Source organism: Crocodylus porosus, unplaced genomic scaffold, assembly GCF_001723895.1.
Source record: "Crocodylus porosus isolate Cpor-Errol unplaced genomic scaffold, CroPor_comp1, whole genome shotgun sequence".
NCBI classification, from domain to species: Eukaryota; Metazoa; Chordata; order Crocodylia; family Crocodylidae; genus Crocodylus; species Crocodylus porosus.
The window spans coordinates 72,779,079-72,804,564 of NW_017728918.1; positions in this window are offsets into that span (position 1 = coordinate 72,779,079).

Genomic DNA, 25,486 nt, shown 5'->3' on the forward strand with positions numbered 1-25,486 from the left:
AGGAGACAAAGTGGGCAGACACTGGGGGTGGGGGGGATGGATGGACAGACTGCAAAGGGAAGAAGTGGTGGGGCACATAAAAGACATGGGGGATGTATGCCCCCAGCCACCTGCCCTCCCACCTGCCCTTTCTCTGCTATAGCATTGGGAGGACAAATTTAAGATGACCCTCTGATAATTTGATTCTATACCAAAAATTATAACCAATTTATGAATTTTCTAGATATAAATCTAATTATGGGGGAGTCCTCTTAAATTTGAAGTCATCTTAGATTGAGTTAAATATGGTACTTTTGGATTTTTCAAGCCCCGATTGGTGGAATAGGGAAGTCTTCATTTACGTAAGATGACCTTGTTGGATCTGACCGAGTAATGCCAGTACTTCAGAAGGAAAGTTTCCCATTTCGAATTGCCAAGAAATTCTTGAGGAAGAGCTAGAAGGGAATTTCAAATTTGATATATTTTAGGAAGTAGCAGCTAGTCATCCATCAAATTCATTCACAATTAAAACTTCTGAGCCAATAAGCTTCCAAGATAATATTTTCAGTCATATAATAGCTTCCCTAGATGGAATGAAACCACAAGAATGATGAGGATTGCCTTGCTTAATAATCATCCCTCTTGGTTTTCTTTTCTTTTCCAATTTTTTTTACTAGCAGAGGAAGATCTTCCTTGAAATTTCTTTCCTGTATTTTTAACTCCAGTGGGTAGCTTGTAGTGAGACTATGCATGTATATACAGGCCTATATGAGGTTAGAAGCCCCACAATTTGTGTTAAAATTGCACTTGTAGAATACTTTGAAATAGCCCTACGTTAGGTGACCCTGCTGTGTAAAGGTTCACATATACATAGATTAGAAGTTGTATGCTTAATCCTTAGGAATCATATTGTTTTTACATAAAGCTTCTGTAATTTACAGTAGGGGTCAAATGACCTCTGCCTATCATCACTATTTCTTGTCCAAAGAAAATATAATGTAAGTATCATGACCACTGTAAAACAGGGGCTTATTAAGATTTTGTTTCTTATTAAGATTTCATTGGAAGTCTGAGAAAAATGACATATTCATGGTCATGGGTAACATAAAACTTAAGAAAAACAGTGCAAAGAGCCACCCAGTGATAATTCAGCGTATTATCACTGTACCTGCAATGGAATACACCTATTTAAAAAAATCCTTTTAATTTTGATATTTTATGTAGTAGTGTAACAGGGCAAACACAACCCTGTTCCTTTGATGTTACTAAGTTGCAAGTAGTCAGGTCAGGGACAGGGCAAAGTTAATTACTTAATAAACACAGTTGGGAAGGGGATTGCACCTGGGGTGAATATTACCTGATTCGGAGCCAGCAGCTACATAAGTCCACAGCAAGGGGTTTTCCTTTCCCCCCCTCCCCTCCCGGGCACAGCGTGGAGAGATTCATCAGGGATACCAGAAGCAACAGACCTAGCACTGGAGCAGCTTACAGATAAGTGGTGAAGTAAGAAAATGAGGAGAAACTTACTGGTTGAGAGAAGGTCCCACGGAGAAAGGATCCACTGGTACAGCAGGAAAGAGAAAAGAGAGTGGGACTGGAGTGGAGCTGATTGACTTGTGGGAGTGGGCTGCACAACGCTGGAGAAAATGAGACCATGAGCTGTGAGAACAGCCAGGGTGCTCCACAACCTGTAGGGAAGTTACTAATAAACCAATTTTCTTTCCTCCTGCTTCTGGGGTGATTTACTACACTCTCCGTCTTTGAGGAATTAACTTATTCTTCCATCGTTCCAAAGCATGGCAGGTGAGTCCCAGGGAGAAAAATTTCGTTATTCACCCCCACCCAGCCACAAGCAGCATAACTGCCAATCTCAATTAGTATGCATTAGTTCAAAAAATGCAGGAGTTAATGTATAGTGGTTCAGAATGACAATTTGTTAGTTACCGTAATTATGTATTACACTTAAACAAGTGTATCTCACACAAGTGCATTTCATATTAGTTTGAGCAAGACACATGTCATAGGAATTTAAATGAATTAGATTTGGAAAAAATACTTTACTGAATGGTTAATTGATTTCAGTAAAAGTTAATAGATTCAAAAATTACTTTAAAAAGAAAATGTATTTCCTATGTTTTCTAGTTTTCTTTTTCCTGTTAAAATCAGGAAAGGCTTAAGGCAAGGTAATCTTTAATCTTCCATTTCTTAGCTTCTGCAGTTTAGCTAAGCTGAAAACCATGGATATAGTCAAGTTATGATTCAACATCAGTTAAAACCAGTCAAAATATTAGTCTGAAAATGTTTGTTGGTGAATTTTTCCCTGCATGAAACAGTTAAATTTCTATTTCTGTAATGGAATTGGGATTGACTCTTAAACCACCTATAATGCCCATGTTGACAGAAAAGGATTTCCAAGGAACAAAACACACACATCAAATATCTTCAGTTTGTTCATTTTGTCAGGGCTCATTAATATCCTTATCACAGCAACTTTGCATATTGACACCTGTGACAATGTAGCAGATGCCACATAGTTATGATTTCCAGAACTGCTGTACGGAGCTTTGTTCATTCCACTTCACTGCAGAGCTAATCTACAAATTAAGTTGAGGGCATCTTTCTTAAAGGACAGTTACTTCCTGTCATTGTTCCCATATTTTGTGAAAAATGTTAGTGTTTTGTTAACTGCTGTGCTCCTTCAATTTTCTCCAAATATAGCAGGAAGATTGTCTCACCTATCACGTTTCTCTGTATATTAAACTGGGTAAATAATATATTGTGTACAGCTGAAAATAATATAGTGCAGTAGTATGAAATTACTAAAGAACTCAAGTTACTGATAATTTATTTGAATCTTCAAGTTCTCATAAAGTGCAGATATTTTACAGAGGTGCAGTGAGGTTGTTTGACACAGGTTTGAACTGCACCGAGCCATACTCTTCAGAATAATCAGTGTTTGACTGTAAACATTTCTGCCAGTCTCACGTTTGGTCTGTTCTGAAGGACGAATGAAAATTGTGCCAGATAGCCAACAAGCTGCTAAAAATGTCAAGCAGCCCTATGCACTGGAACTAGTGGAGCGACTAACAACCATAAGGTGGTGTTTAGAATGCAATCTTTTCCTTGTGATCTGCTTCTCAGTGTAATGTTATGGGGGGAAGGGCCTGTGTAAGTGGTGAGTTTAGGATTAAAGAACTCCTGAAAGAGGAAAAGTAGATGAAAGGGAAAGTATGGACCATGTTCTGTGATGTGCACAGGGTAGAAGAATTCTTAATGTTGAACATGCTTCTGGGCATGTCTGGTGGCTGTAAAAAAAATAAATAAATAAAGGCAGAGGGGGTGAATGAATTTATTCTTAGCAGTAAATTTCTTGTCTTAGTCCTTATTTAGCTAATCACTCAATCACAGAGAAAACCTGGGTGGGTGGGTGTGAAAGAGAGGAATACATTTTGATGTGTACTTCTCTTTCTATGGCTTTCTTCTTTATTTTACCTCATCTAGTCCAACCCCTCTTCAAAGCATAGTAGGAACATCCTGAGCTGAATCATCCTAGACAAGTATTTGTGTAATCGTGGTACGCAACCTACAACCTGCAGAGTCTGTAACCTAGCAATTCTCAGCCTGTGGCCCACAGGACAGATGTGATCCATAGAGCTGCATCATCTGACCCACTGGATGACGTGGCTCCATATCCCATATTGCAACAGCAATCGGAGTCAGTCCACAGGCAGATCTGGTGTGTGGGTTTGGGCTGCAGTACATCATGCTCATGGTCAACCCCATGCACTGACTCTGTGCTTGGTAAGGGCAGCTGGCAGACCAATCCCACATGTGGGTTCTGGCTTGTGGACTGGCCCCATGCCACTCATTTAGCATACAAGGCCAGATAAGTTATACCAATGCTGCTCGACCTATTAAAAACTCCAGGAACAAACTTCATGCACAACTACCAGGCATAATTCCCAAACTTTATGAACATAGTTTAGCTTGAAGTAAAGCAGGGCGATGAGTGCACTGACAATATCCTGACACTGCAGGCACAGAATGTAGTTTGTCAAAATTAGCTTAAAAGATCCAAAGAAGAACAGAAGATACATTCCTTTTGAAGACTTCTCAAAGGTCTGATGTGGTCAACTATGGTAACTTTTGTGGGTGTTTCTTATATAAACACCAAAAGGGCAGGCTTCATTTATGTGAAGTGTCTTACTATTACAAGTGACTGAACATAATTTTATGGAACAGGCCCTCCCTCTGAACTTTCCTGACTGCCTCAGGATTTATGTAGTGTAGGATTATACAGGCTGACTAAACACGTAACAATAAACTAAGTGTTGGCCCTGAACCATGGGAGAGAAGAAATCCAAGGCATGAAGCTGAGATGACTGAGAGCCTAAAATGGAAATTAAATAGCTATTCTTTTTAAAAAATACCCACGTCTTCTAATGCTTAAGTGATATTGTGAAAACAATATTTTTTCTAATATTTAACTTTGGATTAATTAATAAACTAGCAGTTCTGTGAAAACTGCTCCTGACATTATCTTCTGAAGTGGTGATAGTGAAAAGCAGATACCGCCGGGTGTCCTGAACACTGACCACTTATGACAAATTTAAGTGGGGGGAGGGTTGTTAGGCCTCCTCAGACAGCCATGGCCTTTCATATGTTATCTCTGTTAAGGGTAGACTTTGGGGTCAAGGATCTACATGGAGCTACAGCCCGCCCTCATATACCCTATAAATACACAGAGGCTCCAATAAAGTTCAAAAGTGTATTATAAACTCATGATCACAACAAAAACAAGATTACCAGTAGGAAACATACATAACATCACACATTAACTATATACACAGGTTAACTGCAATACACCATAAACAGACCTGCCAGGAGGTGGGGAAAGGCAACATTAGGGCCTTCACAGGCTCACCGAGCTGGTGTGACAGTCAGGCCCTCAGTGGGTCCAGACTGAGAGTGAGGGAACGGTAATACTGACCAATCCAATGGATGATCAAGGTGCCGATCCAATAATGCTTTTACAGGTAAGTATCCAATTCGATACATCACCTCTCTCACTGCTACAGTCACTGCTCATACACTTAAGACACACAGGTTTGGTCACCAACCAAGTAAGCTCGCACACCATTCAAACCTCAAGTACTCTCAAGCTTCCGTATTCCATTCATGTGCTGAATCACTCCTCAGTTTCCTTAAATACTCACCAAAATCACACCAGGTATCAGTCATTCTTCTCACCAATTGTACTCATGGGCACACAACACCCTTCTTGGTGCTCAGGTGTAGCACATGGCACTCTACTGGACCACACAAGCTACTGCATAGGCTTCCCAGATGTAAGTGGGTCACTGACATCATCAAGGTGGAAACTTTAGCTAGTCTAGGACCTTCCCACCTCTAATCAGTGTGCGCATCCTGAGAAGGGGTCTCATGTATGGACCACATCCAACAATAGCACTACACAGCCATTATTTTTTCCCCTTTGTTTTTCATTGTAGAAATGTGGGGGTTGGGATTTGACCAAGATAATGGTTATTAATAGCACAGAATAGATATGGATAATAGTATAGACTGGAAATGGACCTGCCTTTTCCTATCTCTTTAAGTAGTGGGCTCTTGAAAAGGGTAACCAAATGGTGGTCATTTACACAATGTTTGTAAAGTTTGTACCTCTGCAAACATCTCTTATGCTTGTTTGTAGAACACACTCAGGTTGAAATGGTTTGAGGTTTAAAGTCAATATTTCACAAAGGTCTATTAAAGTGCATGGAAGGGATATGAAGGATAAATAATTTTGAAGGAAGTTGTCAGAGTTCAGGCAAGATAGTATCTCTCTATCTCCTGTGAGATCATGCTGAATAGATATCTCAGCTGTTAGGCTTCTTCCCTTTTGCCTTTCTAAGAGTGAACCGTATATTTCTCTGCTAACAGAGTGAAGATCTGGGCTGGACACCAACTGTTCTTACTTTAAAATAGTGATTTTCAGCTGGGGTGCTTTGGCCCCCTGGGGTGACAGACGTTCAGTGCACATAACCACTTTCAGAATGACCAAAACTGGTTTAAGATAAACCTGGTTGGATGAAGTGCCAGGCATAACTGATTTAGGTCAAACCAGTTTATGGAACTTCTGTCCCGGATCTCTTCCTGTTTCAAGTTAACTCACAGCCTCCCAGCATCTCAGGATGCTTTGCAGACTTGGTCTTTGCTGCTTGCTGCAGTGGAACAGGGACTGCCTTATCCCTTTGCTCCTTAGCTTCCAGCTGGTGACCATCAGCCCAGTCCAAACAGGCCCCCCAAGCCCCCTAGTCAGGATCTACACAGCACATAAGGGAAGGGAAGCCCCCTGTGATGGAGCCTTTTCAGACCCTGACAGCCCTCTCCCCTCCCCTCCCCTCTCCCACTTCCTAGCCACTGATTGCTTCAGTGGCTGCTATAGGAGGGAGGAAGAAGTCCTCTGGGCTGAGTACCTGCCCGTGCATCCCAGCGTGGGGGCACTGGTGAACCTCTGCTTTCTGGGGTTTTTCCCAACCCCAGCCCAGGGTCCTACAGCCCCAGATGGCTAAGGGGGATTCGTCCTCTCCCCAACCCCTTGCCTTAGCTGAAGTGAGTCTCAGGGATAGTCCAGGGAGCAGAGGGAATTCCTCTGCTCCCTTTCATTAGTTTCGCCTCAGACTCGCAGCAGTTAAGGCAAAACTGGCTGTGAAGGAGCAGGAGAATTTCCCTCCGCTCCCTGGGATACCTCTGAGACTCACATCAGCTAAGGCATGGGGTTGGGGAGAGGAAGAATTACCCCCAGCTCCTTGGGGCTGCCTAGGGCTGGGGGATCCTGAGCTGGGGTGGCAGGACGCATTCCACAGTGCCACTCTCTGATTAGGGAGGTCTGCCTGCATGGTCCCAGGCTTTTCCCTGCTGGCTGCTTAAGGGGCAGGAGTGTTGCCAGCCCCCAGCTCCGTGCTAGCACTCAGAGATAAGGGGGTGTGCAGTGCATGCATCTGTTCACAATACTGAGCTTTTCAATCTCCCTCCCTGCTACATCATACCATCTGCAGCAAAGTCACAGGTAAGCAAGCCAGGGTTGGGGGGGTTTAATAGTTTTTATCACAAAGTTAGCAAAACAATAACCTCTCTCCACATTACTTCAAACTTCTTAAACAGCTTATTGGCTGACCTGTTCATTGGCTCCAAAAGCTCTAAACGGTCACTGTTCTGTCTACCTGTATCAGTGAAACTGGGGAGGGATACACACGCAGACACCTCTTGGCATTAGCTAGCATACCACACACTGGCTACAGTCTGTGCTGTGTCAGAGAGGAGGAAGGGATCTCTGCTTAAGAAGTGAGTGGTGAGAGGTGGGGGAGAGGGGGCACAGGGAAGCCAGCAGACCTTCTTGTGCCTGCAAGTCTGTGCTAAGCTCCAGCCAGGGAGCAGAGGGGAGGAGCCAGCCCTGCTGTGGAGCAGAGAGCCACACCCAGCCCAGCGAGCATTTTGGGAGACTCTGTTTGAACTGAAACAAGCAAGGGGTCTGGGACAGACACTGCATAAACCAGTTTGAGCCAAATCAGTTAAATCTGATACTTATCTCAAACCAGTTTCAGCCATTTTCAAACTGGTTTATGTGCACTGAATATCTGTTCTGTTACAGGTTTAAACCAGTTCTTTGATCACTTAAACTGGTTTATGTGTAATGTCTGCCCCTAGCCAAAATCTGCACCAGTGGTATATAAGATAAAACTTTTCAATACATTCTTTGATTAGTTGTGAATTTCTGCAGCTGCTGGTTAAAAGAATCTTTCTGAAACTTTCTTTGAATATTTCTTTCAAGCAGATAAATTGGGAGAATGTATCAAAACTCAGTTACATTAAGAGCCAAAATTCTATCTCTCTGTGAATCACTGAGACAATTTTGCTCTTCCATGATAGTGCATAATCACAAACCTCAGGCTGTGCAGCAACTGCGAGCTCGGGTAGAAAGCATTCTCATTCAAGGACAACTAACTATTGGATAAACTTCCAAGTAGGATTACATAGTTCTTACAGCAGTGACATCCCTAACTAAAAGAAATAGATAAATAAAAACCCGGCAACAGTGGAAAAGGAGGAAAAAAAGGAATATAGCAACAACAAAGAAACAAAGCCAAACCAAATCAACCAGCCAAGCAGAAAATGAAATGAGAGGAGCGCCAGAGAAACTAATAGGGCCAGATTCTGTTCCACCTCTTAGGTGGACGATGCCACTGTGCTAAAGGCTCTGAAAATCCATTAATTCATTCACTCTTGTAACAATTGACATCTCACTCTTAAGTATGAGTCACAAAAAACAGTGAGAAGGAGGAGGAGGACCCACTAACCTTTAGGATTAACAGGGAGTTCAGCAGGGTTGAATAGAATCGCTCTCAAAAGCCCAAATCTACTGCTGTGCCTAATAGCATCTGTCCTCAAGAGTTCTCTTTCCTACTGATTTTACATGAAAGGTTTCAGATTCTATGGGAATGGCTGGATCTTATTTTAAATTGTTCAGTTGTATTAAAATTTTGCTATGGCATTTTGTTTAATTATGGTTCCTTACAAAGCCTGTCTCATGTATTGAGGGTCGCTGATAAAGCAGAATTTTCCCTTAAATTCTGCGGGGAGAGTTGAAGCTACTGTAACTTGAAATAATTTGAGGGCATTGCAAAAAAAATTTTGGGATTAGGCTTGATTATTGTAAGCCCTTATTTTCATAGATTTCATAGACATTAAGGCTGGAAGGGACCTTGGAAGTTTATTGAGTCCAGTCCCCTGCCCCAGCGGCAGGAAGTCAGCAGGGATCAGAGGATCCCAGCAAGATGAACTTCCAAATGTGTCTTGAAGGTGTTCAAAGTGGGTACTTGAAACTCCTCCAGTGGCAGTCTATTCCAAACCTTGGGGGCTCGGACAATAAAGAAGTTCTTCCTTATGTCCAGCCTGAAACAGTCATGGAGGAGTTTGTAACTCTTCAACCTTGTCATCCCTTGCGGTGCTCTGGTGAACAGATGTTCCTCCAGATCCTGGTGAGCACCCCTGATAAACATATAGGTGGCCATCAGATTGCCCCTGAGCCTGAGCTTTTCCAGGCTGAAGAGTCCCATGGCTCTCAGCCTCTCATCATAAGTTCTGTTCTCCTGACCTCTGATCATGCACGTGGCTCTTCTCTGCACTCTCTCAAGCTTCTCCACATCCTTTTTGAATTGTGGTGCCCAAAACTGGACACAGAACTCCAGCTGTGGCCTCACCAAGGCTGAGTACAATGGGAGAATGACATCCTGGGATTTGCTTGAGAAGCATCTGTGGATGCAAGCCAGCGTTTTGCTTGCTTTACTAGCTGCAGCATCGCATTGCAGGCTCATGTTCATCTTCTGGTCAATCGCAACCCCCAAGTCCCTTTCATCTGTAGTGCTAGCCAGCATAGCACTGCTGCGTCTATAAGCATGCTGCAGGTTTTTCCTCCCAATGTGTTTAACATTATTCAGTGTTAAACCCCATCAGGTTCTCATCCACACATTTCCTGAGCATGTCAAGATCAGCCTGGATCACCCTCGTGTCCTCAGGTGTGGATGCTTTACCCCAGAGTTTGGTGTCATCGGTGAACTTGTCCAGTCCACTTCTGATACCAATGTCTACATCATTAATGAAGATGTTGAATAGTATAGGCCCTAGGACAGATCCTTGAGGGACCCCACTGGTCATAGGGCACCACGATAATTGACTTCCGTCAACCACCACCCTCTGGGTCCGACCACAGAGCCAGTTCCCCAGCAGCAGATCGTGGTGAGGCTAAGGCTGCAGTTAGCTAGTTTTGCCAAGAGGTGATCATGGGATACCAGATTGAAGGCTTTTTTGAAGTTGAGATATACAACATCAATCTCTTCTCCCTTGTCCAGGTGATAGGTTACCTGGTCCTAAAGGAAATAAGATTGGTCAAGCAAGACCTACCCACAACAAACCCATGCTGGCTATCCCTCAGGATGTTGCCATTGGCTAGTCTGTTAAGACTGGCCTCTTTGATAATCTTTTCTAAGAAACACACATTCACTTGGGCTTCCTGTGTAGATCTGCATTAAAGACTGAAATGAAATAATAGCTCACGAAGGGCATCTGAGATTGTTTGTGAAACCTAAAAAACTATTTCAGCAACTCTAACTCCATGGGGATGCAAACTAGTGTGTCCTTTACTGAATTTATCTGTGTATCATTGTTGAGACTACTTATACCTCCAGTTATTAGCTGCTTATGTATACATAATTCTTTGGTGAAATTAAGTAACACGTATGTATTCTATAGGTATCTATCCATCTATCCATAGCTCTGCTACCTTCCTATTTTTCTTCCTCTTGTCTTTGTTGTGGTGCTTTTAAGAATGATGACTTCAGCAGTAATTTTCAACTGATTGTATTAACCTTTGGCTTACCCTTCCATTCCAAAGGATACTGACTCAGAAGTTTCCTCTCTGGCTTGTAGTTAAACTGGAGAAGAGGCTGATTCCACCACTCGCCACATAGTTTTATTGGGTCATTTCTGATTGTGGGAGGCTGCTTAACGTTACAATCTGAACAACTTGTTCTCTTGACACAAAATATCTTGTTTGATGTAGATGAGAAATAAAACATCTGTGGTCTAAGGCAAGCCTTGCTCTCAGAATTACAAAGGAACAAGCCACAAGACCGGGCATTGAATTCTCAACTTTTTTTAACCCTGTTGTCTGCAGCTTCTAGTTTGCTTCAAAATAAAGCAAAAATGCTAAAAACAAAGGACATCATAGATAGTTTTGAAGTCCTATAGTGTTCCATAATACTGATGTTATTAGTTCAGTACAGCCACAGGTATATGCATATTGTAACAATGCAAGCTGTAAGTACTGAGTTGTTTCTGTGTATTAAAGCCTTTAATGGAGCTTTTTAAGGAGAAAAAGACACCAGATTGAGTGAATGTTAAATTCCTAATATACACTGTATTAGCAATCCCTTAGGCTTTTTTGTTTGGTATAATATTTAAATAGCTAGTCATTGCAAGTTCTGGTTGATTTCTGAACTCCTTAATCCCTTAATTTGTGCTTTACAATGTTTTAACAGAACAAAATGCCTTCCCCCAATGTCTTTCTTTCCTCCTCTCACTTGCCACTCTTCCCTCCCGCCCCCCTCCCACCCAAAAAAAAGAGAGAGAGAGAGAAATCCAGGATATAAAACCATAACAACATTGCCAAGCCAGATTTGTTGCTGCTGGGAAATTCTGTCCTCCAGATTGCCTTGCTTTCAATGAAACATCATAAAATATATTTTTGTGTAATTTAAAACATATGTTTTAGTGTGTTATGCAGCAATTGAGGAAAAATGTGAACAACAGATCCATTAGAATTGCCATAGACTTTACATACCTTAATTGTAGACACTTTGAATTATTTTGCATCACAATAATCTCATTCCTTTAAATTGAGTTCTGGTGTCAGACTAAATCTTTGGCTCTAGATGACAGCTAAATGAAGGATCTCCACTCTCCAGTGCTGCAAGGAAGTGTGAGAAACGGGGAAGAAAAAAAGCAACAAAATTGTCAAGTAGATGAATACAGCCTCTTAATATCAGCGGTAATGGAGAAACTGTTTGCCATCATGCAAATTTGTGCTTAGTGAGCAAAAAGCACTCTCAGAGGTTTTCCATCAATGTCAGTTTTTGTACCTATGTGGATTTAAACAAGTAGGTTATTCTAATATAAAAGTATGATACATTCATTTCCTAAATTATTTTTTTTTTATTTTGTATAAAATTTTAGCGAATATACAGTGCATATGTAAAATTGCTTTTTATGTTGATATTGCTGTAATATAATACATGTTATTTTGGAGGGAAAGAGAAACACAAACAAACTTAAATTCATTGGAGTTTATTTTGGTATATCACAATCAGTGCTGTAGAAAAACATTAGATCCATATTCACTATAACAAGCAGATGTATTTCAGCTGACCATTTACAAGCAAAATAGGAGGTTCTGAGGTTGGGCTTTGAGAAATGTTTACACTACATAAAGGAAACATTTCAAAACTGAGAGACAGCTGGAAAGAGCAAGAATGAGAATGGGAAAAATCCAGCACAAAAAAATCCAGTACAAAAATCAGATATAGTAGATACATGGTATATCCCAATGTGTTTCCTTGACTTTTTTTTGCATATATTACATATGTTCCCACCTTTTTTTTTAACTAAAATCTAAATTATTGCTGTCTTCTGAATACACAACTGCCTTAATATTAGGACCGTAGTAACATTTAGTTAATGTTGCCTGGTAGTACCTTGTGTCCTGGAAAGTCTAACTCTGCTTTTAAAGCTCTGAAAATCAGGAGATGAAGAGTCATGGTAATAGCCATCCTTGCAGCCAGCCCTGCATCCAGACATCTTTATGTTTACAAAAATAGGCAAAATCCTCACACTGCTCGACCTTTTGGCATCCTGTGACTCAGTGGACCACAAGGTATTGGTGCTTATCCAATTTACACAATATAATATAAACTGATGCCCAGTACTACAGTGTCTGGCAGATTTTAAAAGGTTGTGATGAATAATTGCTCCTCCTCTCAACTGGCTTTACCTTCAGGGCACATAATTTCAACTTCTGTTCAATATCTACCTGGGACCATAATGAGAGATACTGGCATGCTGTTGTATAGATTTTAATCTACCTAGCAGACATTGTAGGATATATTACCATGTGGTGGCAAGGTGTTTAGCCATTGACACTCATCAACATGTGACATTTACTGCAGTGAACTAATTAGCTCTGCAGTAAAATGTTACCATCTACATGTGCCATGCTATTTAGGACAGAGTAAATGAATTAAGTCCACCATAAGATAGTACTGCCTAACACAAGTACTATCTTACAGTGGAGTTATTTACTCCACCACAATGCACATATAGATGCTGATAGGATTGGTTGGGGAACAAGAGTGCTTCAGTGCAGAGGCTGCCTGTCAGCTAGCCCCTACACTGAAGCACCCTTGTGCTCCATGAAGCACCTCTGCAGGACATTAAGCCAAGTTACAGCAGCCCCAGGTTGGCAGGCTGACCCTAGAGCCCCCTGCAAACTGCAGCTGTACCACCCTGGCTCAACTTGATGTGGTCCCAGGTGCATGTGTAAATGTGGTGCCCGAGAGCAACAGTTTGTTCTGGAGTTTATTCAGCTGCATCAGTTTCACATGTAGACACAACCAGAACATGTTTCAGATGAAATGTTGCCATTTCAAACTTGCTTTTTGTTTCTAGCTTGAATGAAGACAAAATGTTACAATTCTTCTGTAAAACATAATTCTGTTTCTGGTTTTATTTTGTTATAACTTTTCTTAACTGTGTTTCAAAGTATATTTTATGGAATTTTTTTTTCAATTTGAGCATGCATTATTTTTACATTACTTCATGAAAGGAGTAGAATGAATAACATGTACAACCCCTATTCAACTGCTGTAATATGTTAAGTGAAATACTTTTCTACTTTTATTTTATAGTTTAACTCATTAGGAGCATGTGGCTGGAAGGAGCTATACAAAGTATCAAGTCCAGTCCTTGGGACTTGCAGACAGCAATTTGTCCAAAAGGTCCACAAGATTATCCATGCTCATGTCTCTCACACACCACAGCTGCAGAGTACATCCCCAGGAAAAAAAAAAAAAGGAAGAAATAAAAGAAACACAGACACATACACCACACATGTTGTTCTGTAGGTAAAGACCAGTGAGACAAGGTCTGCAATGGCAATGGATCTGTTGGGTTCATATATTATCTTAACTGCAGCTTTAACTTTAATCAAATAAGTGGTTAACCACTTTAACCACTTACACAGATTTTAGATCTTACTTCATTTGCTTTGTCTTTCTGAGAATGCTCAAAAAAATCTGTTCCAGTCACTTATGCTCTTTTGCAAGCATAGTGTACCTGGGAAGGTGCATAATTCTGGAAGTCTTTAGTCACAACAAAACCATAACTAGTGAGGAGGACTATATGAAGCCAAATAAGTCATGAATCAGAGAGAAAGTGAATCAAGAAGATGGAGTCTGCTCCACTGCCCTAGAAAGGAACAGGGCTCTTGGTACTAGCCTCAGTTCCAGCCCCAATGGGACAGAAGCTACCCCATAGCTCATCCATTTTTATTACATGCAAAATTCAGAAACATAATTGGGAAACAAGTGCCAGAAGCCAGAGCTTCCTCTGTTCCAGGACAGAGACCAACTTGCTGAGCCAAACCCCTTCTGGCATGATCCCCTTTTCGTCTTGCATCTCTTCACCTCTTGCCTGCTCAGTTGGCCATCTTCAACTGGATGAGTGGAGAATGCTTATTGCAAGATCTAACCCCTGATCTGGTGGTTAGATCACTTTGTTAGGAAGTAGGACATATAGGTTGATAACAGATATGAGAAAAAAAACCCCCAAAACATGCTTTACCAGAAGAGGCAGTGCATTAGTTCAACCCAGCTCTGCAGTACCTGTATAGATCATGTGCTTCAGAGAGGCTTTTTGGCACTTTTATCTAATAGCTGATTCAATTAAAGCTATTAGATAAAAGCACCAAAAAAGCCCCACTGAAGTGCCTGATGTATACAGATATTGGTGAGCCAGGTCAAGCTAATGTGATGCCTCTTCTGGACATGCGCTGGGCTCAGTGTGGTGGTGGGCCGAGTTTAAAGTGCTGTTTTTGTGGGAGGGGAGTTTTAATGACTGTAAGCAGCCATAGGTTCAAACCTCCTCAGGCTGAGGGGAGTCTAGACCCTGGATCTCACACAAGCTGGGGAATTACCTTAGCTAATAAGGAAAACATTTTATTTCCCTTCATGCATTTATATGACAGTTTTTTAGTCATGTAAGTGGCATTTTTGGCCCTTACATATGATCCAACTTTCTCTGCACTGTGGATATTAGTGTGCATATGTGTACTCAGCACACATGGTAAGCTATGTATTGGCTGGGCATATACATGGTTACGTACATGTGCCCATTCTGGATGTACATCTTAATCCTGAAAATGTAGCCAGCCAGAAGCCAACTGCTAACCTATGTGAGACTCTGGAGAAGGCTCTCTTATATTTTAGCCTCAGGAGTTGAGTGGTTAGGACACTTGCCCAGGAAACTTGAGACCTGATCTCTTGGTCAGCTTTGCAGAGAAGAGGTGTGAAGTTACAGCTCTGACACTTCATCACTGTGCTCTAACTACCATGCCACAAGTTAGGCACTACCCAATCTCTTCTCTAGCATTCCTTTCAAATCAGGTCCTGACAGACAAGTGACAGATAGATGGGGGCCAGGAAGAAGTGAAGAAGGCAAAGAGTGTGTGGCTCAGTTACATGGATGCTGGCCCAGAAAGGAGCAAGTTAATAGCCTGGAGGTGTGTTCCCAATGTTGGCAGAAACATCCCCACTTTGTTTTCATAGATTCATAGATGTTAGGGCTGGAAGTCATCAAGTCTGACCCCCTGCCCTGGGCAGGAAAGAGTCTGGAGGCAGATGACCCGAGCTAAGTGCTTGTCCAATCTTCTCTTGAAAACTCCACTGCCCACATCTTTCCAGATTGATATTGACCCATCCACCACCACTCTCTGGGTGTGACCCTTAAGCTAATTTGCCACCCAGCTGACCATGTAATTATCTACATCACAGCCAGTCAGTTTATTTCCGAGAACAGAATGAGATACTGTATCAAAGGCTTTCCTAAAGTCTAGATAGATGATATCTACCTCAACTCCTGTGTCTAAGCACTTTGTGACCTGGTCATAAAAAGAAACAAGGTTAGTCAGGTGGGACCTACCTGCAGTGAATCTGTGCTGATTTCCTTTCAGTATTATTTCCCCTGCTGGGCTCCCATAAATGTGATCTTTAATGATTTTTTCCAGAGTTTTCCCCAAGATAGAAACAAAACTAACTGGCCTATAGTTTTCCAGTTCTTCGCTCCTCCCCTTCTTGAAAAAAAAGAGACCACATTGACCCCTTTCCAGTACTCTGGGACTGGACTGGAGTACCATGAGTGCTTGAAAGAGCTGTGCCAGTGGCTCTGCTATGACACTGGCCAATTTTTTCACCAGCCTTGGATGAAGTTCATCTGGGCCCACTGATTTGAACACATCCAGCCCCTCCAAGTGCCCCTTCACTAAGTCTGCACTAACAGTTGGTGGTCTGGTGTCCCTCCTGTGTCTATCTATGATCCAGTTGGGAGATTTGTCTTGGTCTGTGTCTAGGAATACAGATGCAAAGAACTCGTTGAAGAGCTCAGCATTGTCCCTCCTCTCTGTCACCAATTGCCTTAGTTTGTCCTGTAGGGATCCTATGCTACCTTTTGCTCCCTATATGCCTGAAGAAGAACTTTGTTGTCCTTAAATTTTGTCACCAGCCTAAGTTTGAATCATACTTTGGCCTTCCTAACTGATTCCCTGCAAGTGCAAGCCATAGATACTCCTCCTTGGTAGCTACCCCCTGTTTCCACAGTCTGTATACCTCTTTCTTTGCCCTTACGCTTTCATGGACTTTCCTGTTCAGCCAACAGGGCTTCTTGGCCCTTTTGCCCCCTTTTATGTGCAATGGGATTGTCTCCTTCTGTGCCCATAGGATTTTTCTCTTGAGGGATGACCACCCTTCCTGGACTGCCATATCACCAATGCTCTTGAGCTTTAATGCCTCACTAAGTAATCTACTGAGCACACTAAAGTTAGCTTTTCTGAAGTCTAGCACTTCAGCCCTGTTGGTTAGTTTACCCACCCTTTGCCGGATAGTGAATTCAATCAATCAATGACCACTATCCCCTAGGTTACCTTATACCTGCAGATTCTCCACCAGGTCATCCCCTGTAGCTAACATGAAGTCCAGCAAGGTGTTTCCCCTAGTGGGATCGTATACCTCCTGAATTAGATGGAGGTCCTGTATGCAGGTTAAGAACCTATGTGAATGGTTAAATTTGGCTGACTGCTCCTCCCAGCAGATGTCAGGGTAGTTTAGGTCACCCATGACAACCATATCTCTCAGCAGTCAGCACTCACTCCCAGCTTCTCAGAGCACACCCCCCACCAAACAAACAAACAGTCAGCCAAACAAAAGGTACAGGCAGCTGGATCACTTACCTTTCCTGGGAAGGATCTGATGCCTGGCCTGGCTTCTCTCCTTCTTCCTCCTTCCTCTTGCCTCCAGCAACTGCCTGCAAACTGCTCCCATGTTGGCAGTACCTGTTGTCTGCCTCTCTGGTCATCCTGGTTTTAGCCAATGGTTATGAAATGCAATCGTCAAAAAGAATACTGGAAAAGGGCGTAGATCATGCCTGACTTGTAGGTTAAAATATGGTGCTAGAAAGTCAGAGAGATGTAGATTCAAAGCCCCTTTGAGTAACAGGTAGGTGTGGGCACAGTACTTGGGTCTGCGGTTCCTGAGCAAGTGCCCTAACTGTTCAGTTACTGGGAAAAAATCATGGAAGACATTCCTTCTCTTGCCACTCCTACTTTTTATGCAGCTTCTATGCAGGTGTATACATATTTAGTTGCATACACACTTGGCCCATATGTTACCATATTACACATGCACAATCTATGTGTACAAACTTATAAATCAACAGTTCAGGGATAGCTGAGTCACTATGTGTGCATAAATGCCAAAGATCCTACTTTCAGGGCTGGAAAGCTGACATTTAGATGCACTACAGGAAATAAAAACCTGCCTTAGGTTTGTGGGATAAAAGGCTGTTATTCAGATTAAGTGGCCTGAAATGTCATCTACATGACTAAAGTTAGCTACATAGGTGCAACTTACCCATCTATGTGTAGAGTTGGATGTAGGCCAAAAATGCCTCTTACATCCCAAGCTTATTAGAAAAGCTTGCTCCTTTCTCTTGGATGAAAACCTGATCACAGTGAGCTAACACATGCAGCTGCCTTTTTTTTTATTAAGCCTTAAGCTGCAATGAGCATATCAGAGCCATACTCAAATTCATCCACTAACTCCCATTCTGCTTCTGATTTAAGGCTTTAGTTTACAGCTTTGGTCCAGTTAGCATATCAAGATTCCACTACAATAAAGTCTGATTTTAATGCAAGGACCATTGAAAACTGTGTTTCTTTGGGACAATGAAAATCACAAAGGCCAGGACAAAGTGCGTGAGAGCTAAGGATAAAACATTCTCAGTCAAGTAAGTCTGGCTCTGAATAAACTTCCAGAGGAGATCAGTTTAATCCTATCTATTTTTAGTAGACACTACAAAACTTTCCATAAAAGTCACACCACTGACCCCTTTTTATCCATTAAATGGAACCAGCTAGAACAAAAATAGAGGAAATTAATACAATTAAAAAATCTAATTCAAAGCCTATAGCTTAAGATAGCTTTTTAGCTTGTAAAGGGAGAAGTGTCAGAAACGTGATGGAATTCACTAGGAATTTTATTATTGCTATTGACCTTATTGGAAAGCATCCATAAAATAAGAAAAATAACTGACAAATCTTTTGACTAAAACCAAATATCCTTTTAAAAATGTCAATGCAAGCATTCAGAAACTAATGGATCTGGTAAATATTTATTTTGTTTACTATTAGTGATAACCTTAGAAAGTGAAAGCATTGTTATAAAAAAGAGCCCTGCCAAATTCTCATGATGAAAAATAGGTCAGAATGCTGGAACTAGATTATGTATAGTAAGATTCTATGTTTCCCTATATTCACATTGCTGATAATTACCACTGGTTAGGCTTGGACATCTTTCTCAACATTTGTTTTAGTTTACTGGTCAATGGGCCTCTATATTTTTGGATCCTAATTTGTATTGAGTTCTTCCCTACGTCACCTTTAAACACAGAAGTCCACTGATAGGTGTCATTATTCCTAGAGTGACACTTTCTGAAAAAGAGCAGGGGACCTATTCAGTATATTTTTGCCAGCTTGTAAAAATCCTTCTAGCATAGCGAGGATCTACTTGTCATTTATGGTCGTATCAATGCCTACCCAGAAAAACTGACACGATTCACTTCATGACAATGTCTACTTAATTATGTGACTCCCTCTAAGTCTAACTTTTTTCTTCTCTGCTTCCCTGATTCTTTCTATACCTTAAATATCAGTTTAACTTAGTTGCCAATGCTTTTCCTTCCACTTATTTTCAAAAGACTATTAATGATATAATCCAAAACAAAAATTCCCACTCATAAACTTTAGCATTCACATAAAATGGGAGCACAGATCCAAACCACTCACATTTTTTATGAAGGAGTCATATTCTGCTCTCAGGCAAACCAACTGAAATTAATGGACAATTGTGATGGTGTGTAGTGATTAGCCCCAAGCAAGGAAGGGGTTAAAGAAAGCTTCTGGGCTTAGTTGGCTGCCTTGGTATGCTTCCAGCCAATTCCAGGGCTGGAGGAAAGGTATAAAAGAGAGGAAGCAGACTCTGAGAGCACATCCGCATGAGCATGCACATGCAGGAGCATGCATTTCCCATGGGACAAACAGCGGCAGCACAGGGAGGGGAGGACTCTCAGTGCTGACTGGGCCTGGCTTCAAGTCAGATGTCCTCTGAGGAGAGAGTGCTGTAGATTCTCAGATCAATGTGGATGCCTGGGTACATTGCAACATGGGGACTGGGGAGCTGCTCCAATACCCCAATACATTTTGGTGGAGAACATAGATAGTTTAGCGACCCTTACCCTTGCTACAAGAAGGCTTGCACAGGGCAGGGGAAAAAGGGATCATAGATGGTGTCCTTCCCCATAGCCCATGCAATGGAAATGGAAGCAGAGCTGAAATGGTTGGCTGTCCAACAACAGAAATTACTTAAGGACTTAGTGGTTCAAAACCACCAGCAGCAGCTGCTGCAGCAGATTAGCACCTTGCTATGGCCACCTGCACCAGCAGCGTCCCCTGAATCAGCTACTATAAGCCAGGGGTCTAGGTTGTAGTTGTGTTGGTCTAAGGACATAGGCAGACAAGGTTCTTTGGGTAAAACAGATATATTTTATTAGACCAACTCAACTATAAGCTAGAGCATTCCCATCCAGCTGACCAAGATGGGGCCAGCCAATGATCCTGAGGCATATTTAAAAACATTTGAGAGGGTGGCAGCTCCAGAGTGACGTCCAAAGCAACAGACGGTGATCCTAGGTCCTTATCTGTTGGGGCATCCCAGATGGCTTATTGGGGTCTTGATGCTGAGACTTGCCTTGTTGTCTAGTGGCTGACAGATTGGTGTTAGTGTTGGTTCAAGCCTGATGACAAGACAGAGATGCAAATGGATCCAGGAAGTAGAATCAGGGAAAACATGCATCTCCTGCCCCATAGAATGAGAGAGACCAAGAATCAGTCCTGTATAAACTGGACTTTTCAAAGGAGTTTATGCCCTAGACCAGTACTTCCAATGTGGGGGGTGAAGGTAGTGCTGTCCCAAATGATGACTGGGGAGGAACACCCCATTCTCTACTTGAGTTAAAAGCTATTCCTAAGGGAGAAGATTTACTCCATTTTTGAAAAAGAAGCACTGGCAGTAAAATGGGCAGTGGAAGTCCTCTAAAATTACCTGCTGGGTGGAACCTTTACTTTCTTTATGGAATACATACCCTTCCTGTGTTTATGCACCTTGAAGGAGATAAATCCCTAAATTATGCAGTGGTACCTGGCCCTGCAACCCTTCTTCTTCTAAATCCATCATAGGGCCAAAAAGGGCCATCTCAACATGGATTTTTTTTCCACAGGAGGGGAAAGAAGTATCCAGGGAGAGAAGTATCCCAAAAGGGGTCGAGAGAGATGGTGGGATTCTGTGCAGCTCTGGCTAGCACCTGGGAAGGAAGGCGTTAAACTGGGCTGGGTTGGCCCCACCATGGTATGCTCAGCCAGTGCCAGGCCTGCAGGAGTGGTATAAAAGAGGAGAGGACTCTCACGATGATTATACTTGTGCTCTGGTAGGGGGTGGGTGGGAGGAGGCTTTAATTAGAGAGGCTCCAAAAGGTGCTCTAATTAAAGTGCCTGGAGCATCTCATGTATCAGTGTCCACACACTTGAAAATGATGGTGGGGTCCCTTTAAGTAAAGCTTGTTAAACGAACTTTAGTTAAAGCACCCCCACTGCCATTTTTAAGTGCAGGGATGCTGATACACAAGATAGTGGAGTCTGCTGGAGCATGGCAATTACCACACTCCAGCAGACTCAGTTAATTGAGTCGGCTCCAATGCACTGTAATTACAGTGTGTTGGAGCAGCCTCACTGTTTGTGTATAGGTGCCCTTAGTGCTGACTGAGCCAGGTTTCAAAGCTAGGGACAGACATTACACAAAAACCAGTTTAAGTTTTCAGGAACTGGTTTAAGCCTATAACAGAACAAATGTTCAGTGAACATAAACCAGTTTGAAAATGGCTGAAATTGGTCTGAGATAAACCTGCAGCATCCCGGCATGTTGTCTAAGCTGGGCAGGGATCTGTGCTGCACAGCAGGGCTGGCCTCTTTCCTCTGCTCCCTGACTGCAGCTCTGGTAAGACTGCAGGCTGCTTTCCTCACTCCTCCACACCACCCCCTGCTAAGCAGGAATTCCCTGTTCCCCTCTGCCTTGCAGAGAAGTGTCTGTGTATTAGCTAACAGACCACATGTTGGCTACTAGGGGTGTGAAGTGGGCCCTATTCTATTCAGATTTGGATTCGGCCCAAATCAGGAACAGTGATTCAATTTGTTGATTCAGATCACTGTTTCTTATTCAACTCAGCTGAATCCAAATCTGAAGATTCAATGCTGATTTGGAGAATCAGTGATTTGGACATAGACCCAGCTTTAAAAGTTTTTTCTACATACCTTGTGGTAGCAGGCACAGCTCGTGATCGCTGCGATGCTGGGACGCATGGAGTGTCCCACCGGTGTGCGGCAGGGGTGCTCTACATGCTCAACGGCGAACCTGGAAGTGGACTGGAAGTACTTCCGGTCCACTTCTGGGTCTGCCAGGGAGAGCACTAGAGGTCCCCCCCATGCCTCCCTGGATCAGTGATTAGCCACAGGGGGACCCCGGGTGCCCCCCATAGTCCCAGGAGGCACCAGTCTCTGAGCCAGGGAGGGGCACAGGGGGTCCCCCCTGCATACTCCCCGGCAGATGCGGAAATGGATCAGAAATGCTTCTGGTCCACTTATGGGTCTGCTGCTGAGAGCAGTGGGGAGCCCCCTGTGCTTCTGTGGGACACGCCATGCACCTCATCATCACAGCATTCACAAGCCCCTGCTATCTAGAGGTATGTAGAAAAAACATTTAAAGCTGTGTCTATGTCCGAATCTCCAAATCTTTCCAAATATCTCTGAATTAATTTGGAGGGTTCCTATTCAATTTGGAGAGATTAAAGGGTCCTCTGATTTAATCTGGATTCGGAGGTTCAGCCAAATCTCCACCGAATTGGGCCAAATCTCTGCTGAATCAAATCAGGGGCTGAACCTTTGCACACCTCTAATGTCTACAGCCCATGCTGAATCAACAGGTAGTATCAGCACCCCACTCAGCTCAGTACTTTACAAGGCAAGGTAGCACCACCCCCAGCTTCTAGCCCAAGCCACTGCAAGTATGTGCTGGCACTTCTGGGATGTCTGTTCTGTTACAAAGTGATTCAGCCTAGCCAGGTTAGACTAATTTACAAAGATTGAATCAATTCAGGCTCAGGCTTTTTGAATGTCTGTCCCTAGCCCAAGTCAGGTGTCCTCCATGGAGTGAGCACTGTGGATACCTAGGTCAGTGTAAGTATCTAAGTGAGCAGCAGGGGGGCTAGAGATCTGCCTTAGTGCTGCATTACAGAAATATTTTGGCTCTCGTGAAGTCAAGGAGACTTTCAAAAGAGTCTGAATCACTTCAGGCTTTGCCTTTTAATAAGAATTATGCCTGGGAAAGTGAAGGCAGACCTGTCTTTCTGTTTTTATTTATGTTCTTTGACCCCCATTGTTCATGAACAGATGGACAAATTACGTTAAATTAAAATGCAGAAGAGGAAATCAGTGCTGCCTTGGTAACTATGGAATGTTGTGGTTCCACTCCTGTCATGCGACACAAGGACAGCTTACATTACCATGGTTTAGCTTTCATTTTTGATGGAGAAGGGATAAAGAAACAAAATAGTTACTGCAGTCAGGCCCAGCTAAGAAGCCCTGCAAAAATTATAGGCACTTTTCACGAGCCTACTAAAAATGGCTCCTCCCAGCTTCCTAAAATGATACTGAGTTGGGAAAGTAAAGCTCCAAAAAATATAGATGGTGTAACAGGGAACCCTATCCCTGTTGCCAGAAAGCAGGTCAGTCCCTTTAAGACCAGAACTTTCTGGGCACAACTTGCTGGCAGGGTAGGGGTTAAAAGAAGACCCTGCCCAGCTAGTCAGGTAATCAGAAGGGGGCAGGCCAGAACTATCAAAAACCTGGGCTTGGTGGGAGTTAGAGGCAGCGGCTAAAGGGGAAGGAGGTTGTGCAGGAGCGCTTCACAGAGAGGTTTAGCTGCTGGTCCAGCTGCTGTGAGAAGGGAACTCCTGATAACTCTCAGAGAAGCGGAGGCAGTGACACAGGGGGCATAACAGACAGTGGGGAAGTAGAAGCACCAAGCCAGGAAGAAATGTAAGCTGGCATGCTGCTTTCTTTAATTTCTATTTTTTTGTGGTTATAACCCATTGATTTACTGTATGTGTGTGCATATGTGTGTGTGTGTGTATATGTGTGTGTATACACACACACGTACACACACACACACACACACACATATAATTTGTTGATTGATAAACCAGTGGTTTGGGGTCAAGGCTGTAGAGCAGAAGAAGTCCTCATTATGTAATTATAAAAGGCCAAAGGGCCTAGTGGCACTAGCAGCCGTATAGGGCCTGTAGCTCAGAGCTGGTTGCAGGACTTTTAAGTCGGGTCCCAGTGTGGGGATCTCAGCTAGTAGCCCAAGCTAAAGGAAAGGGCACCCTTGGGCTGCTGCTTAGACTGGAACTTACAGCTTGCTGGCTGTATGCCCAGTGGACGGGCCTCTGGGCTAGAAAGTCTGGGCCTCAGACTGAAAACAAAAGGAGGGCCAAGGTCTCCAAGAGGATTAAGGAGCTAGAGCCTTGGAGTCAAACCCTATCTGGTGGGGTTTGACTGGTAGGCCTAGCTAGAGAAAGATGGGGGACAAGGCCTGATGTTGGGGTTGCTGAGAACCCCAACATCGAATTACAATAGGCAGCCTCCTGCTTGTAAGAACATTAAAATCTTACATCAAGACATGACAAGTAAGTAAAGGCGGGGTACACAATGAACGAGAGAAATGAAATATTAAGGGACTGCAGGGGTGCCCCTCATAGGCAAAAAAGAAAAAATGCTGCTGGAGAGGGCAACCTGTTACAGATGGGAATAAAATTGATAGAGATGCTGGCATTAAAACAAGCTGTCAGAAAAACATGAATGCTTTGTTGCTTCTGTGACCAAGCCATTATGTGCACCAGCAGTTTCGTCCATTCTTCTGTCCTTCACCTCAGTCTTCCTATGTTCCATTCACTTCCTCCTATGGCACCTCCTGCCTCCCATCTGCCTCCTTTCCTCAGGCCAGTGGCTCTCTCTGTCATCTATTGTCCTTGCCCTACCCATAAATTCTCAGCCCAAGAACCCCTCAGACCAAATCTCAAATTGTTCCTTTAACTGTAGAGAATTATAAAGGCAGCTCAAACTGCTGAGTTTGCTAACCTCCTGCTGGAGGCCTTCAATGTCCTTCATTTCCTGATTTTTTTTTTCATGAAAGTCAATATGACTCTGCATATCTATGTCTGGAATATGCATTGAAATTGAAATTATGGTTTTGATCAGATGTGACATTCTATTTACATTGCATCCAAACAACAGATAAAGAGAAACATACCATAGGTATAAATTAAGGACTTTGTTTTAACTGGGCAATTATTTAATAAAAATTAGTAGAATGTTTTATTCTACACAGATTTAAAGCAAAGAACTCACACCTAACAAATAAAGTGCTCTATAAACACTAATTAAATCTCTGAGCATGCCATGAGCCAGATAATTACTATTACACCAGTTCTACAAGCAAATAAACTGAATAATAGAAATTAAGTTACTCCTCAGTGTCATCGAGTAATTTAATGGCAGACTCAAAAAGAAAATCTATCACCAGTCCAGTGTTATAACAAGACAACACTGCAGCTGTACTGCACGATATGATGGCTTTTTAAAATGCCTCCCCTTGTGTTCACATGGGTATTTGCAAACACCCTTGTTCTGAAGCCCTTAATATTTTTAGCTACCATTCAGCTTGTTTCAAATTCTGTTCCAAAGATGATGGATGATTGATGTTTTGAGGCAATAATATGGTCAGTCTTCAGAAGGATAGACAACACTTGATGCAGGAAATCTCTTCAACTACTCTTTCATCTCAGCATTCCTCTCCAAAGATACAATTGTTAAAAAAACTCTGAGCAAGCAATTTCCAGAGGAAATGTGGCATCTTCACCCCTTGCAATCTTTCATTAGACTGATTCTAGCACAAGAACA